General features: G+C 35.6%; 1 non-coding gene across 1 annotated transcript; it reads right to left on the bottom strand.

Annotated features, from left to right (window-relative positions):
• Positions 1-10,402: 10,402 nt before the first annotated feature.
• On the bottom strand, positions 10,403-10,506 carry LOC130938131 (small nucleolar RNA R71). Its single transcript, XR_009069309.1, has one exon. It is a non-coding gene; the product is annotated as a small nucleolar RNA R71 (small nucleolar RNA).
• Positions 10,507-12,079: the final 1,573 nt, after the last annotated feature.

Here is a 12,079-nt window from a genome sequence, read left to right on the forward strand (position 1 = left end):
CAAGTCCCGCTCATCTAATTATAATTAATATTCATTGATATTCTGGAATTTATAGTATATTCTCTTCTTTTTATCCTATTTGATTTTCAGTTGCTTGGGGACAAGCAACAATTTAAGTTTGGTGTTGTGATGAGCGGATAATTTATACGCTTTTTTGCATTGTTTTTAGGTAGTTTTTAGTAAGTTCAAGCTACTTTTAGGGATGTTTTCATTAGCTTTTATGTTAAATTCACATTTCTGGACTTTACTATGAGTTTGTATGTTTTTCTGTGATTTCAGGTTATTTCTGGATGAAATTGAGGGATTTGAGCAAAACTCTGAAAAAGGCTGACAAAAGGACTGCTGATGCTGTTGGATTCTGACCTCCCTGCACTCGAAATGGATTTTCTGGAGCTACAGAACTCCAATTGGCACGATCTCAACGGCGTTGGAAAGTAGACATCCAGGGCTTTCCAGCAATATATAATAGTCCATACTTTATTCGGAAATTGACGACGTAACTTGGCGTTGAACGCCAAGTTCATGCTGCTGTCTGGAGTTAAACGCCAGAAAAACGCCATGATCCGGAGTTGAACGCCCAAAACACGTCATAACTCGGAGTTCAACTCCAAGAGGAGCCTCAGCTCGTTTGATCAGCCCAAGCATACACCAAGTGGGCCCCGAAAGTGGATTTATGCATCAATTACTTACTCATGTAAACCCTAGGAGCTAGTTTATTATAAATAGGATGATTTACTAATGTATTGGACATCTTTGGTCTCAGTTTTGTTTTATTCTTCATCCTAAGAGGCTATTGATCACGTTTTAGGGGGCTGGCCATTCGGCCATGCCTGAACCTTTTACTTATGTATTTTCAACGGTGGAGTTTCTGCACACCATAGATTAAGGGTGTGGAGCTCTGCTATACCTCAAGTATTAATGCAGTTCTATTTTCTTTTATTCAATTCTCTTTTATTCTTATTCCAAGATATTCATTCGCACCCAAGAACATGATGAATGTGATGATTAGATAACCCTCATTATCATTCTCACTTATGAACGCACGTGATTGACAACCACTTCCGTTCTACATGCAACAGAGCTTGAATGTGTATCTCTTAGATTCCCCAACAGAATCTTCGTGGTATAAGCTAGATAGATGGCGGCATTTATGAGGATCCGGAAAGTCTAACCTTGTCTGTGGTATTTCGAGTAGGATCCTGGGGATCCAGAAAGTCTCACCTTGTCTGTGGTATTCTGAGTAGGATTCCGGTAATGAATGACTGTGACGTGCTTCAGACTCGCAAGTGCTGGGCGTTAGTGACAGACGGAAAAGAATCAAGGGATTCTATTCCAGTAGGAGCGGGAACCAACCAGTGATTAGCCGTGCTGTGACAGAGTGCGTGAGCGTAGTTTTCACTGCGAGGATGGGATGTAGCCATCAACCATGGGTGATGCCTCCAGACGATTAGCCATGCGAGTGACAGCCGCAGAGGACCATTTTTCCGAGAGGATTGAAAGTAGCCACCGCTGATGGTGAACCCCTATACACAGCTTGCCATGGAAAGGAGTAAGAAGGATTGAGTTGAAGCAATAGGAGAGCAGGCGTCCTTGAGCCATACAGCATCTCCATGCGCTTATCTGAAATTCCCACCAATGAGGCTGCATAAGTATCCCTTTTATTATTTCTTTTCTTTTTATTATTTGATTTTCTAATTTCCATAATTTTATCTGCCTGACTGAGATTTACAAGGCGACCATAGCTTGCTTCATACCAACAATCTCTGTGGGATCGACCCTTACTCACGTAAGGTTTATTACTTGGACGACCCAGTACACTTGCTGGTTAGTTGAACGGAGTTGTGAATTCAACCAGTGCCATAAGAAGCTTTCATCTCAAAATAGTTAGAACATGGATCACAATTTTGTCCACCATGACCATAGCTTGCTTCATACCAACAATCTCCGTGGAATCGACCCTTACTCGCGTAAGGTTTATTACTGGGACGACCCAGTGCACTTGCTGGTTAGTTGTGGGAAGTTGTAGTGATCACAATTTCGCGCACCAACAACTATTGGGAGCAACTCAACACCTCTTTGGGAGATTTGAGTTCCAATATGGAGCAACTAAGGATGGAGCACCAAGAGCACTCCATTATTCTCCATGAAATTAGAGAGGATCAAATAGCCATGAGGGAAGAGCAACAAAGGCAAGGAAGAGACATAGAGGAGCTCAAGAGTTCCATTTGATCTTCAAGAAGAAGAACTAGCCGCCATCACTAAGGTGGACCCGTTCTTTGATTTCCTTGTTCTTATCTTTCTATTTTTTTATTTTTATGCTTTATGTGTGTCTATGTTTGTGTCTTTATTACATGATCATTAGTGTCTAGTGTCTATATCTTAAAGCTATGAATAATTTAATGAATCCTTCACCTTTCTTAAATGAAAAATGTGCCTAATTACAAAAGAACAAGAAGTACTTGAATTTCGAAATTTATCTTGAAATTAGATTGATTATTTTGATGTGGTGGCAATACTTTTTGTTTTCTGAATGAATGCTTGAATAGTGCATAATTTTGATAGTGAAGTTTACGAATAACTAAATTTTTTGCTCTTGAAATAATGAACAAAGAGAAATGTTATTGATAATCTGAAAAATCCAGAAATTGATCCTTGAAGCAAGAAAAAATGGCGAAAAAAAAGAAAGAAGAAAGAAAAAGCAAGCAGAAAAAGCCAATAGCCCTTTAAACCAAAAGGTAGGAATTGACTAGGACTTGAGGAATCAAATTGATTTATCCACTTAACATACCTTCATAGTTAGAGGTTGACCAAGTGGGTGCAAAAGCCAATTCTCATCACAATTGATAATGATAACTAGGTTAGGACATCCAGTTCTCATACCTTGCCAAGATCTTTTCTAGTTATTAGTCTACTTTTTTACCATATACTACTCTTGCTCCTTAATGCGCGGATAATTTATACGCTTTTTGGCATTGTTTTTTGATAGTTTTTAGTAGGATTTTGTTACTTTTTAGTATTTTTTTATTAGTTTTTAAGCAAAAATCATATTTCTGGACTTTACTATGAGTTTGTGTATTTTTCTATGATTTCAGGTATTTTCAAGCTGAAATTGAGGGACCTGAGCAAAAATCTGATTCAGAGGCTGAAAAAGGACTGCTGATGCTGTTGGAAAGTAGACATCCAGGGCTTTCCAGCAATATATAATAGTCCATACTTTGCTCGAGTTTTGACGACGAAAACTGGCGTTTAAACGCCAACTTCCTGCCCTATTCTGGCGTTAAACGCTAGAAACAAGTTACAAGCTAGAGTTAAACGCCCAAAATAGGCTGCAAACAGGCCGTTAACTCCAAGAGAAGTCTCTACACATGAAAGCTTCAATGCTTAGCCCAAGCACACACCAAGTGGGCCCGGAAGTGGATTTCTGCATCATTTACTTATTTCTGTAACCCTAGTAACTAGTTTAGTATAAATAGAACTTTTTACTATTGTATTCAGGAGGCTGAGATCTTTTGGGAAAATTTTTCCTTAGACTTGGATGCTGGCCATTCGACCATGCCTGGACCTTCATCACTTATGTTATTTCAATGGTGGAGTTTCTACACACCATAGATTAAGGTGTAGAGCTTTGCTGTTCCTCGAGTATTAATGCAATTGCTACTATTTTCTATTCAATTCATGCTTATTCCTGTTCTAAGATATCCATTCGCAAACAAGAACATGATGAATGTAATGATTATGTGACGCTCATCATCATTCTCAACCTATGAATGCGTGCCTGACAAGCACTCCCGTTCTACATGCAAACGAGCTTGAATGCGTATCTCTTAGCTATCTGGTTTATGATTAGAGTATTCGTGGTATAAGCTAGAATCAATTAGCAGCATTCTAGAGATTCGAAAAGTTTAAACCTTGTCTGTGGTATTCTGAGTAGGATCTGGGAAGTGATGACTGTGACGAGCTTCAAACGCGCGACTGTTGGGCGTAGTGACAGACGCAAAAGGATCAATGGATCCTATTCCAGCATGAGTGAGAACCGATAGATGATTAGCCATGCGATGACAATGCATTTGGACCATTTTCACTGAGAGGACGGACAGTAGCCATTGACAACGGTGATCCCCCAACATACAGCTTGCCATAGAAAGGAGTATGAAGGATTGGATGAAGACAATAGGAAAGCAGAGATTCAGTGGGAACAAAGCATCTCCGTATGCTAATCTGAAATTCCCACCAATCAATTACATAAGTATCTCTATCTTTATTTTATGTTTATTTATCTTTTAATCATCAAAACTCCATAACCATTTTGAATCCTCCTGACTGAGATTTACAAGAGGACCATAGCTTGCTTCATGCCGAAAATCTGTGTGGGATAGACCTTTACTCACGTAAGGTTTATTACTTCGATGACCCAGTGCACTTGCTGGTTAGTTGTGTGAAGTTGTGAAAAAGAGTTGAGATTACAATTGTGCGTACCAAGTTGTTGGCACCATTGAGATCACAATTTCGTGCACCAATTTTTTGGCGCTATTGCTGGAGATTGTTCGAGTTTGGACAACTAACGGTTCATCTTGTTGCTTAGATTATGTAATTTTCTTTTTGTTTCAACCTTTATTTTATTTTCAAAAAGTTTTCAAAAAATCTTTCAAAAAAATTTCTTCTTTTTCGTTTTTCCAAAATAATTTTTGAAAAATACAAAAAAATATACAAAAAAAATTATAAAATAATAAAATCAAAAATATTTTGTGTTTCTTGTTTGAGTCTAGAGTCAATTTTTAAGTTTGGTGTCAATTGCATCTTTTTAATTTTCTAAAAAATTTTTGAAAAAAACTCATGCTTGGTGTTCTTCATGATCTTCAAGTTGTTCTCGGTAAGTCTTCTTGTTTGATCTTCATATTTTCTTGTTTTGTGTCTTTTGTTGTTTTTCATATGCATTTTTGAATTATTAGTGTCTAAACATGAAAAATCTCTAAGTTTGGTGTCTTGCATGTTTTTCTTTTCTTGAAAATTTTTCAAAAATATGTTCTTGATGTTCATCATGATTTTCAAAGCGTTCTTGGTGTTCATCTTGACATTCATAGTGTTCTTGCATGCATCATTGGTTTTGATCCAAAATTTTTATGTTTTGACTCATTTTTGTGTTTTTCTCTTTCCTCATTAAATTCAAAAAAATATCTTTTCCTTATTTTACTCATAATTTTCGAAATCTTTGGGTTGACTTAGTCAAAAAATTTTAAAATAAGTTGTTTCTTGTTAGTCAAGTCAAGATTTCAATTTTAAAAATCTTATCTTTTCAAAACTTTTTCAAAAATCAAATCTTTTTCATTTTTCTTTTATATATTTTCAAAAAATTTTTAAAAATGATTTTCAAAATTTTTTTCTTATCTTTATTTCATAATTTTCGAAATTAACACTAACAATTAATGTTTTGATTCAAAAATTTCAAGTTTGTTACTTTCTTGTTAAGAAAGATTCAAACTTTAAATTTTAGAATTATATCTTTTGATTTCTTGTTAGTTAAGTCATTAACTTTGATTTACAAAATCAAATGTTTCTAAATTTCTTTTTCAAATCTTTTTCAAAATAAATTTCAATCATATCTTTTCAAACATATCTTTTTCAAATCATATCTGTTTCAAAATCAATTTCAAAATCTTTTGTAACTTCTTATCTTTTCAAAATTGATTTTCAAATCTTTTTCAACTAACTAATCAACTTTTTGTTTGTTTTACTATTTCTTATCTTTTTCAAAACCACCTAACTACTTTTCTCTCTCTAATTTTCGAAAATCACCTTCCTCTTTTTCAAAATTCTTTTTCATTAACTAATTTTTTTAAATCTTAATTTAATTTTCATTTCTTCTCCTAATTTTCGAATTCTAACTATATTTTAAAATAAAAACAACAATATTTTCCTTTTCTTCTTAATTATTTTCGAAAACTCCTCTCTCCCATCTTCTTCTATTTATTTATTTATCTACTAACACTTCTCTTCTCTGTGTGTTCGAATTTTCCCTCTTCTATTCTTCTTCTCTTCTACTCACATAACAGAATCTCTATACTGTGACATAGAGGATTCCTCTTCTTTTCTGTTCTCTTCTTTTTCATATGAGCAGGAGCAAGGAAAAGGACATTCTTGTCGAAGCAGATCCTGAACCTGAAAGGACTTTGAAGAAGAAGCTAAGAGAAGCTAAAGCACAACAATCCAGAGAAAACCTTACAGAGAATCTCGAAAAAGAAGGAGACATGGCCGAACCCAACAACAATGCAAGGAAGATGCTTGGTGACTTCACTGCACCAAATTCCAGTTTCCATGGAAGAAGCATCTCAATCCCTGCCATTGGAGCAAACAACTTTGAGCTAAAGCCTCAATTAGTTTCTCTGATGCAATAGAACTACAAGTTTCATGGATTTCTGATGAGCGGATAATTCATACGCTTTTTGGCATTGTTTTTAGGTAGTTTTTAGTAGGATCTAGCTACTTTTAGGGATGTTTTTATTAGTTTTTATGTAAAATTCATATTTCTGGACTTTACTATGAGTTTGTGTATTTTGCTGTGATTTTAGGTATTTTCTGGCTGAAATTGAGGGACCTGAGCAAAACTTTGATAAAAAGGTTGACAAAGGACTGCTGATGCTGTTGGATTCAAACCTCCCTGCACTCGAAATGGAATTTATGGAGCTACGGAACTCCAAATGGGACGCTTTTAACGGCGTTGGAAAGTAGACATCCAGAGCTTTCCAGAAATATATAATAGTCTATACTTTATTCGTGATTAGACGACGTAAACTGGCGCTCAACGCCAGTTCCATGCTGCATTCTGGAGTCAAACGCCAGAAACACGTCACAAACCAGAGTTGAACGCCAAAAACACGTTACAACTTGGCGTTCAACTCCAAAAGAAGCCTTTGCACATTTAAAGCTCAAGCTCAGCCCAAGCACACACCAAGTGAGCCCGGGAAGTGGATTTCTGCATCAATTACTTACTTCTGTAAACCCTAATAGCTAGTCTAGTATAAATAGGACATTTTACTATTGTATTAGACATCCTGGATTGTATTTTTGATCCTGTGATCACGTTTCGGGGGCTGGCCATTCTGCCATGCCTGGACCACCATCACTTATGTATTTTCAATGGTGGAGTTTCTACACACCATAGATTAAGGGTGTGGAGCTCTGCTGTATCTCGAGTTTCAATGCAATTACTACTATTTTCTATTCAATTCAGTTTATTCATATTCTAAGATATTCATTGCACTTCAACATGATGAATGTGATGATCCGTGACACTCATCATCATTCTCACCTATGAATGCGTGACTGACAACCACTTCCGTTCTACCTTAGACCAGGCGCATATCTCTTTGATTCTTTAATCAGAATCTTCGTGGTATAAGCTAGAATTGATGGCGGCATTCATGAGAATCTGGGAAGTCTAAACCTTGTCTGTAGTATTCCGAGTAGGATTCAGGGATTGAATGACTGTGACGAGCTTCAAACTCGCGATTGTTGGGCGTGATGACAAACGCAAAAGAATCAATGGATTCTATTCCGACATGATCGAGAACCGACAGATGATTAGCCATGCTGTGACAGAGCATTTGGATCATTTTCACTGAGAGGATGGGATGTAGCCATTGACAACAGTGATGCCCTACATACATCTTGCCATGGAAAGGAGTAAGAAGGATTGGAAGAAGGCAGTAGGAAAGCAGAGATTCAAAAGGAGCACAACATCTTCATACGCCTATCTGAAATTTCCACCATTAAATTACATAAGTATCTCTATTTTATTTTATGCTTTATTTATCATTAATTTCGAAAACTCCATAACCATATATTATCCGCCTAACTGAGAATTACAAGATGACCATAGCTTGCTTCATACCAACAATCTACGTGGGATCGACCCTTACTCATGTAAGGTTTATTACTTGGACGACCTAGTGCACTTGCTGGTTAGTTGTGCGAAGTTGTGAAGAAAGTGCTAAGTTATAAACGCGCATACCAAGTTGAAGCCATTATTAGAGATCACAATTTCGTGCACCAAGTTTTTGGCGCCGTTGCCGGGGATTGTTCGAGTTTGGACAACTGACGGTTCATCTTGTTGCTCAGATTAGGTAATTTTCTTTTTGTTTTGTTTTCAAAAATTTTTCAAAAAAATTTATCCCTATTTTCGAAAAAAAATTTTTAATTAAAAATAAATCATTCTATGGCTTCAGAATTTTTAAGAATGGATTCTAGAGTTTCATGAAGCATGTTGAATCCTAGCTGGCTATAAAGCCATATCCAAATCCTTTTGGAATGAGACTTCAACTAATCACCTCAATGCATGTAATACCATCCTAAAATTGGCTGGCTATTAAGCCATGTCCAACTCTTAGATTGGAGCTTTAGGCTAACATTGAAAGATTCCTGAAATTCTTCTTAAAAATTTTTGAATTTCTTATTTTCTTTTTCCTATATATTTTTCGAAAATAATAAAAGAAAATACAAAAAATTCATAAAATCATAAAAACCAAAAATATTTTGTGATTCTTGTTTAAGTCTTGTGTCATGTTTTAAGTTTGGTGTCAATTGTATATTCATCTTGTTCTTGCATTTTTCGAAAATTCATGCATTCATAGTGTTCTTCATGATCTTCAAGTTGTTCTTGGTAAGTCTTCTTGTTTGATCTTTAAATTTTCTTGTTTTGTGTTGTATGATGTTTTTCATGTGCATTTTTGCATTCATAGTGTCTAAACATGAAAGATTTCCAAGTTTGGTGTCTTGCATGTTTTCTTTGCATCAAAAATTTTTCAAAAATATGTTCTTGATGTTCATCATGATCTTCAAAGTGTTCTTGATGTTCATCTTGACATTCATAGTGTTCTTGCATGCATCATGTGTTTTGATCCAAAATTTTCATGTTTTGGGTCAAAATTTTGTTTTTCTCACTCATCATTAAAAATTTAAAAATAAAAAAAATATATTTTTCTCTTTTCTCTCAAAATTTCAAAAATTTGAGTTGACTTAGTCAAAAAATTTTTAAAATTAATTATTTCTTGTAAGTCAAGTCAAATTTTCAATTTTTAAAAACCTTATCTTTTCAAAACTTTTTCAAAAAAATCAAATCTTTTTCATTTTTCTTACTATTTTTCAAAAATTTTAATTTAATTTTTCAAAATCTTTTTCTTATTTTATTTCAAATTTCTGAAACTTAACTAACAAGCAATGTGATTGATTCAAAAATTTGAAGTTTGTTACTTTATTGTTAAGAAAGGTTTAATCTTTAAATTCTAGAATGATATCTTTTAGTTTCTTGTTAGTCAAATAATTAATTTTAATTTTAAAAATTAAATCTTTTCCAACTATATCTTTTTATCATATCTTTTTCAAAATTTTATCTTTTTCAAAAATTTGATTTCAAAATATCATCTTATCTTCTTATCTTTTCAAATTTGATTTTCAAATCTTTTTCAACTAACTAATTGACTTTTTGTTTGTTTCTTATCTTTTTCAAAACCACCTAACTACTTTTTCCTCTCTAATTTTCGAAAATTTCTCCTTTCTTTTCAAAATTCTTTTAATTAATTAATTGTTTTAAATTTGAATTTTAATTTTATTTCACCTTTAATTTTCGAAAATCATTAACTCCTTTTCAAAAATTATTTTCGAAAACTTCTCTCTCTCATCTTATTCTATTTATTTATTCATTTACTAACACTTCTCTTCATCTCAACTCTCTGCTCCTATCCTCACCCTTGTGTTTGGATTATTCATTCTTCTTCACTCTTATTCCCTTTCTTCTTCTATTAACATAAAGGAATCTCTATACTGTGACATAGAGGATTCCTCTTCCTTTTCTGTTCTCTTCTTTCTCATATGAGCAGGAACAAGGAAAAAGGGATTCTTGTTGAAGCTGATACTGAACCTGAAAGGACTCTGAAGAGGAAACTAAGAGAAGCTAAATTACAACAATCCAGAGACAACCTTACTAAAATTTTCGAACAAGAAAAGGATATGGAAGCCGAACCCAACAACAATAATGCAAGGAGGATGCTTGGTGATTATACTACACCTACTTCCAAGTTTGATGGAAGAAGCATCTCAATTCCTGCCATTGGAGCAGACAATTTTGAGCTGAAACCTCAACTAGTTGCTCTAATGCAACAAAACTACAAGTTTCATGGACTTTCATCAGAAGATCCCTACCAGTTTTTAACTGAGTTCTTGCAGATCTGTGAGACTGTTAAGACTAATGGAGTAGATCCTGAATTCTACAGGCTTATGCTTTTCCCTTTTTGCTGTAAAAGACAAAGCTAGAATATGGTTGGACTCACAACCTAAGGATAGCCTGGACTCTTGGGATAAGCTGGTCACGACCTTCTTGGTTAAATTCTTTCCTCCTCAAAAGCTGAGCAAGCTTAGAGTGGATGTTCAGACCTTCAAGCAAAAAGATGGTGAATCCCTCTATGAAGCTTGGGAAAGATACAAGTAGATGACCAAAAAGTGTCCTTCTGACATGTTTTCCAAATGGACCATGATAGATATATTCTATTATGGTCTGTCTGAGTTCTCTAAGATGTCACTGGATCATTCTACAGGTGGATCCATTCACCTAAAGAAAACACCTGCAGAAGCTCAGGAACTTATTGAAACGGTTGCAAATAACCAATTCATATACACTTCTGAGAGGAATTCCGTGAATAATGGGATACCTCAGAGGAAGGGAGTTCTTGAAATTGATGCTCTGAATGTCATATTGGCTCAGAACAAAATGTTGACTCAGTAAGTCAACATGATTTCTCAAAGTCTGAATGGATGGCAAAATGCATCCAACAGTACTGAAGAGGCATCTTCTGAAGAAGAAGCTTATGATCCTGAAAACCCTGCAATGGCAGAGGTAAATTACATGGGTGAACCTTATGGAAACACCTATAATTCTTCATGGAGAAATCATCCAAATTTCTCATGGAAGGATCAACAAAAGCCTTAACAAGGCTTTAATAATGGTGGAAGAAACAGGTTTAGCAATGGCAAGCCTTTTCCATCATCTTCTCAGCAACAAACAGAGAATTCTGAGCAGAGCACCTCTAACTTAGCAAATATAGTCTCTGATCTGTCTAAGGCCACTTTAAGCTTCATGAGTGAAACAAGGTCTTCCATTAGAAATTTGGAGGCACAAGTGGGCTAGCTGAGTAAGAAAGTCACTGAAACTCCTCCTAGTACTCTCCCAAGCAATACAAAAGAGAATCCAAAGAGAGAGTGCAAGGCCATTGATATAGTCAATATGGCTGAATGCAAGGAGAAAGGGGAGGACGTGAATCCCAATGAGGAAGACCTCATGGGACGTCTCCCAACCAAGAAGGAGTTCCCTATTGAGGACCCAAAGGAATCTGAGGCTCATATAGAGACTATAGAGATTCCATTAAACCTCCTTCTGCCATTCATGAGCTCTGAAGACTATTCTTCCTCCGAAGAAGATGAAGATGTAACTGGAGAGCAAGTTGCTCAATATCTAGGAGCTATCATGAAGCTGAATGCCAAGTTGTTTGGTAATGAGACTTGGGAAGGTGAGCCTCCCTTGCTCATTGGTGAACTAGATACATGGTTTCAGCAAACTTTACCTCAAAAGAAACAAGATCCTGGTAAATTCTTAATACCCTGTACCATAAGCACCATGACCTTTGAAAATGCTCTGTGTGACCTAGGGTCAGGCATAAATCTTATGCCACTCTCCGTAATAGAAAAGCTGGGGATCATTGAGGTATAGCCTGTCATATTTTCATTGCAAATGGCAGACAAGTCAGTAAGACAAGCTTATGGATTGGTAGAGGACGTGTTGGTAAAGGTTGAAGACCTTTACATCCCTGCTGATTTCATAATCTTAGACACTAGGAAGGAGGAGGATGAATGCATCATCCTTGGAAGATCCTTCCTAGCCACAGCAGGAGCTGTGATAGATGTTAATAGAGGAGAATTAGTCCTTCAATTGAATGGGGACTACCTTGTGTTTAAGACCCAAGGGTGTTCTTTTGTAAACATGGAGAGGAAGCATGAAAAGCTTCTCTCAGTACAGAGGCAAACAAAGTCCTCA

Source organism: Arachis stenosperma, chromosome 6 (genome assembly GCF_014773155.1).
Source record: "Arachis stenosperma cultivar V10309 chromosome 6, arast.V10309.gnm1.PFL2, whole genome shotgun sequence".
Lineage (NCBI taxonomy): Eukaryota > Viridiplantae > Streptophyta > Magnoliopsida > Fabales > Fabaceae > Arachis > Arachis stenosperma.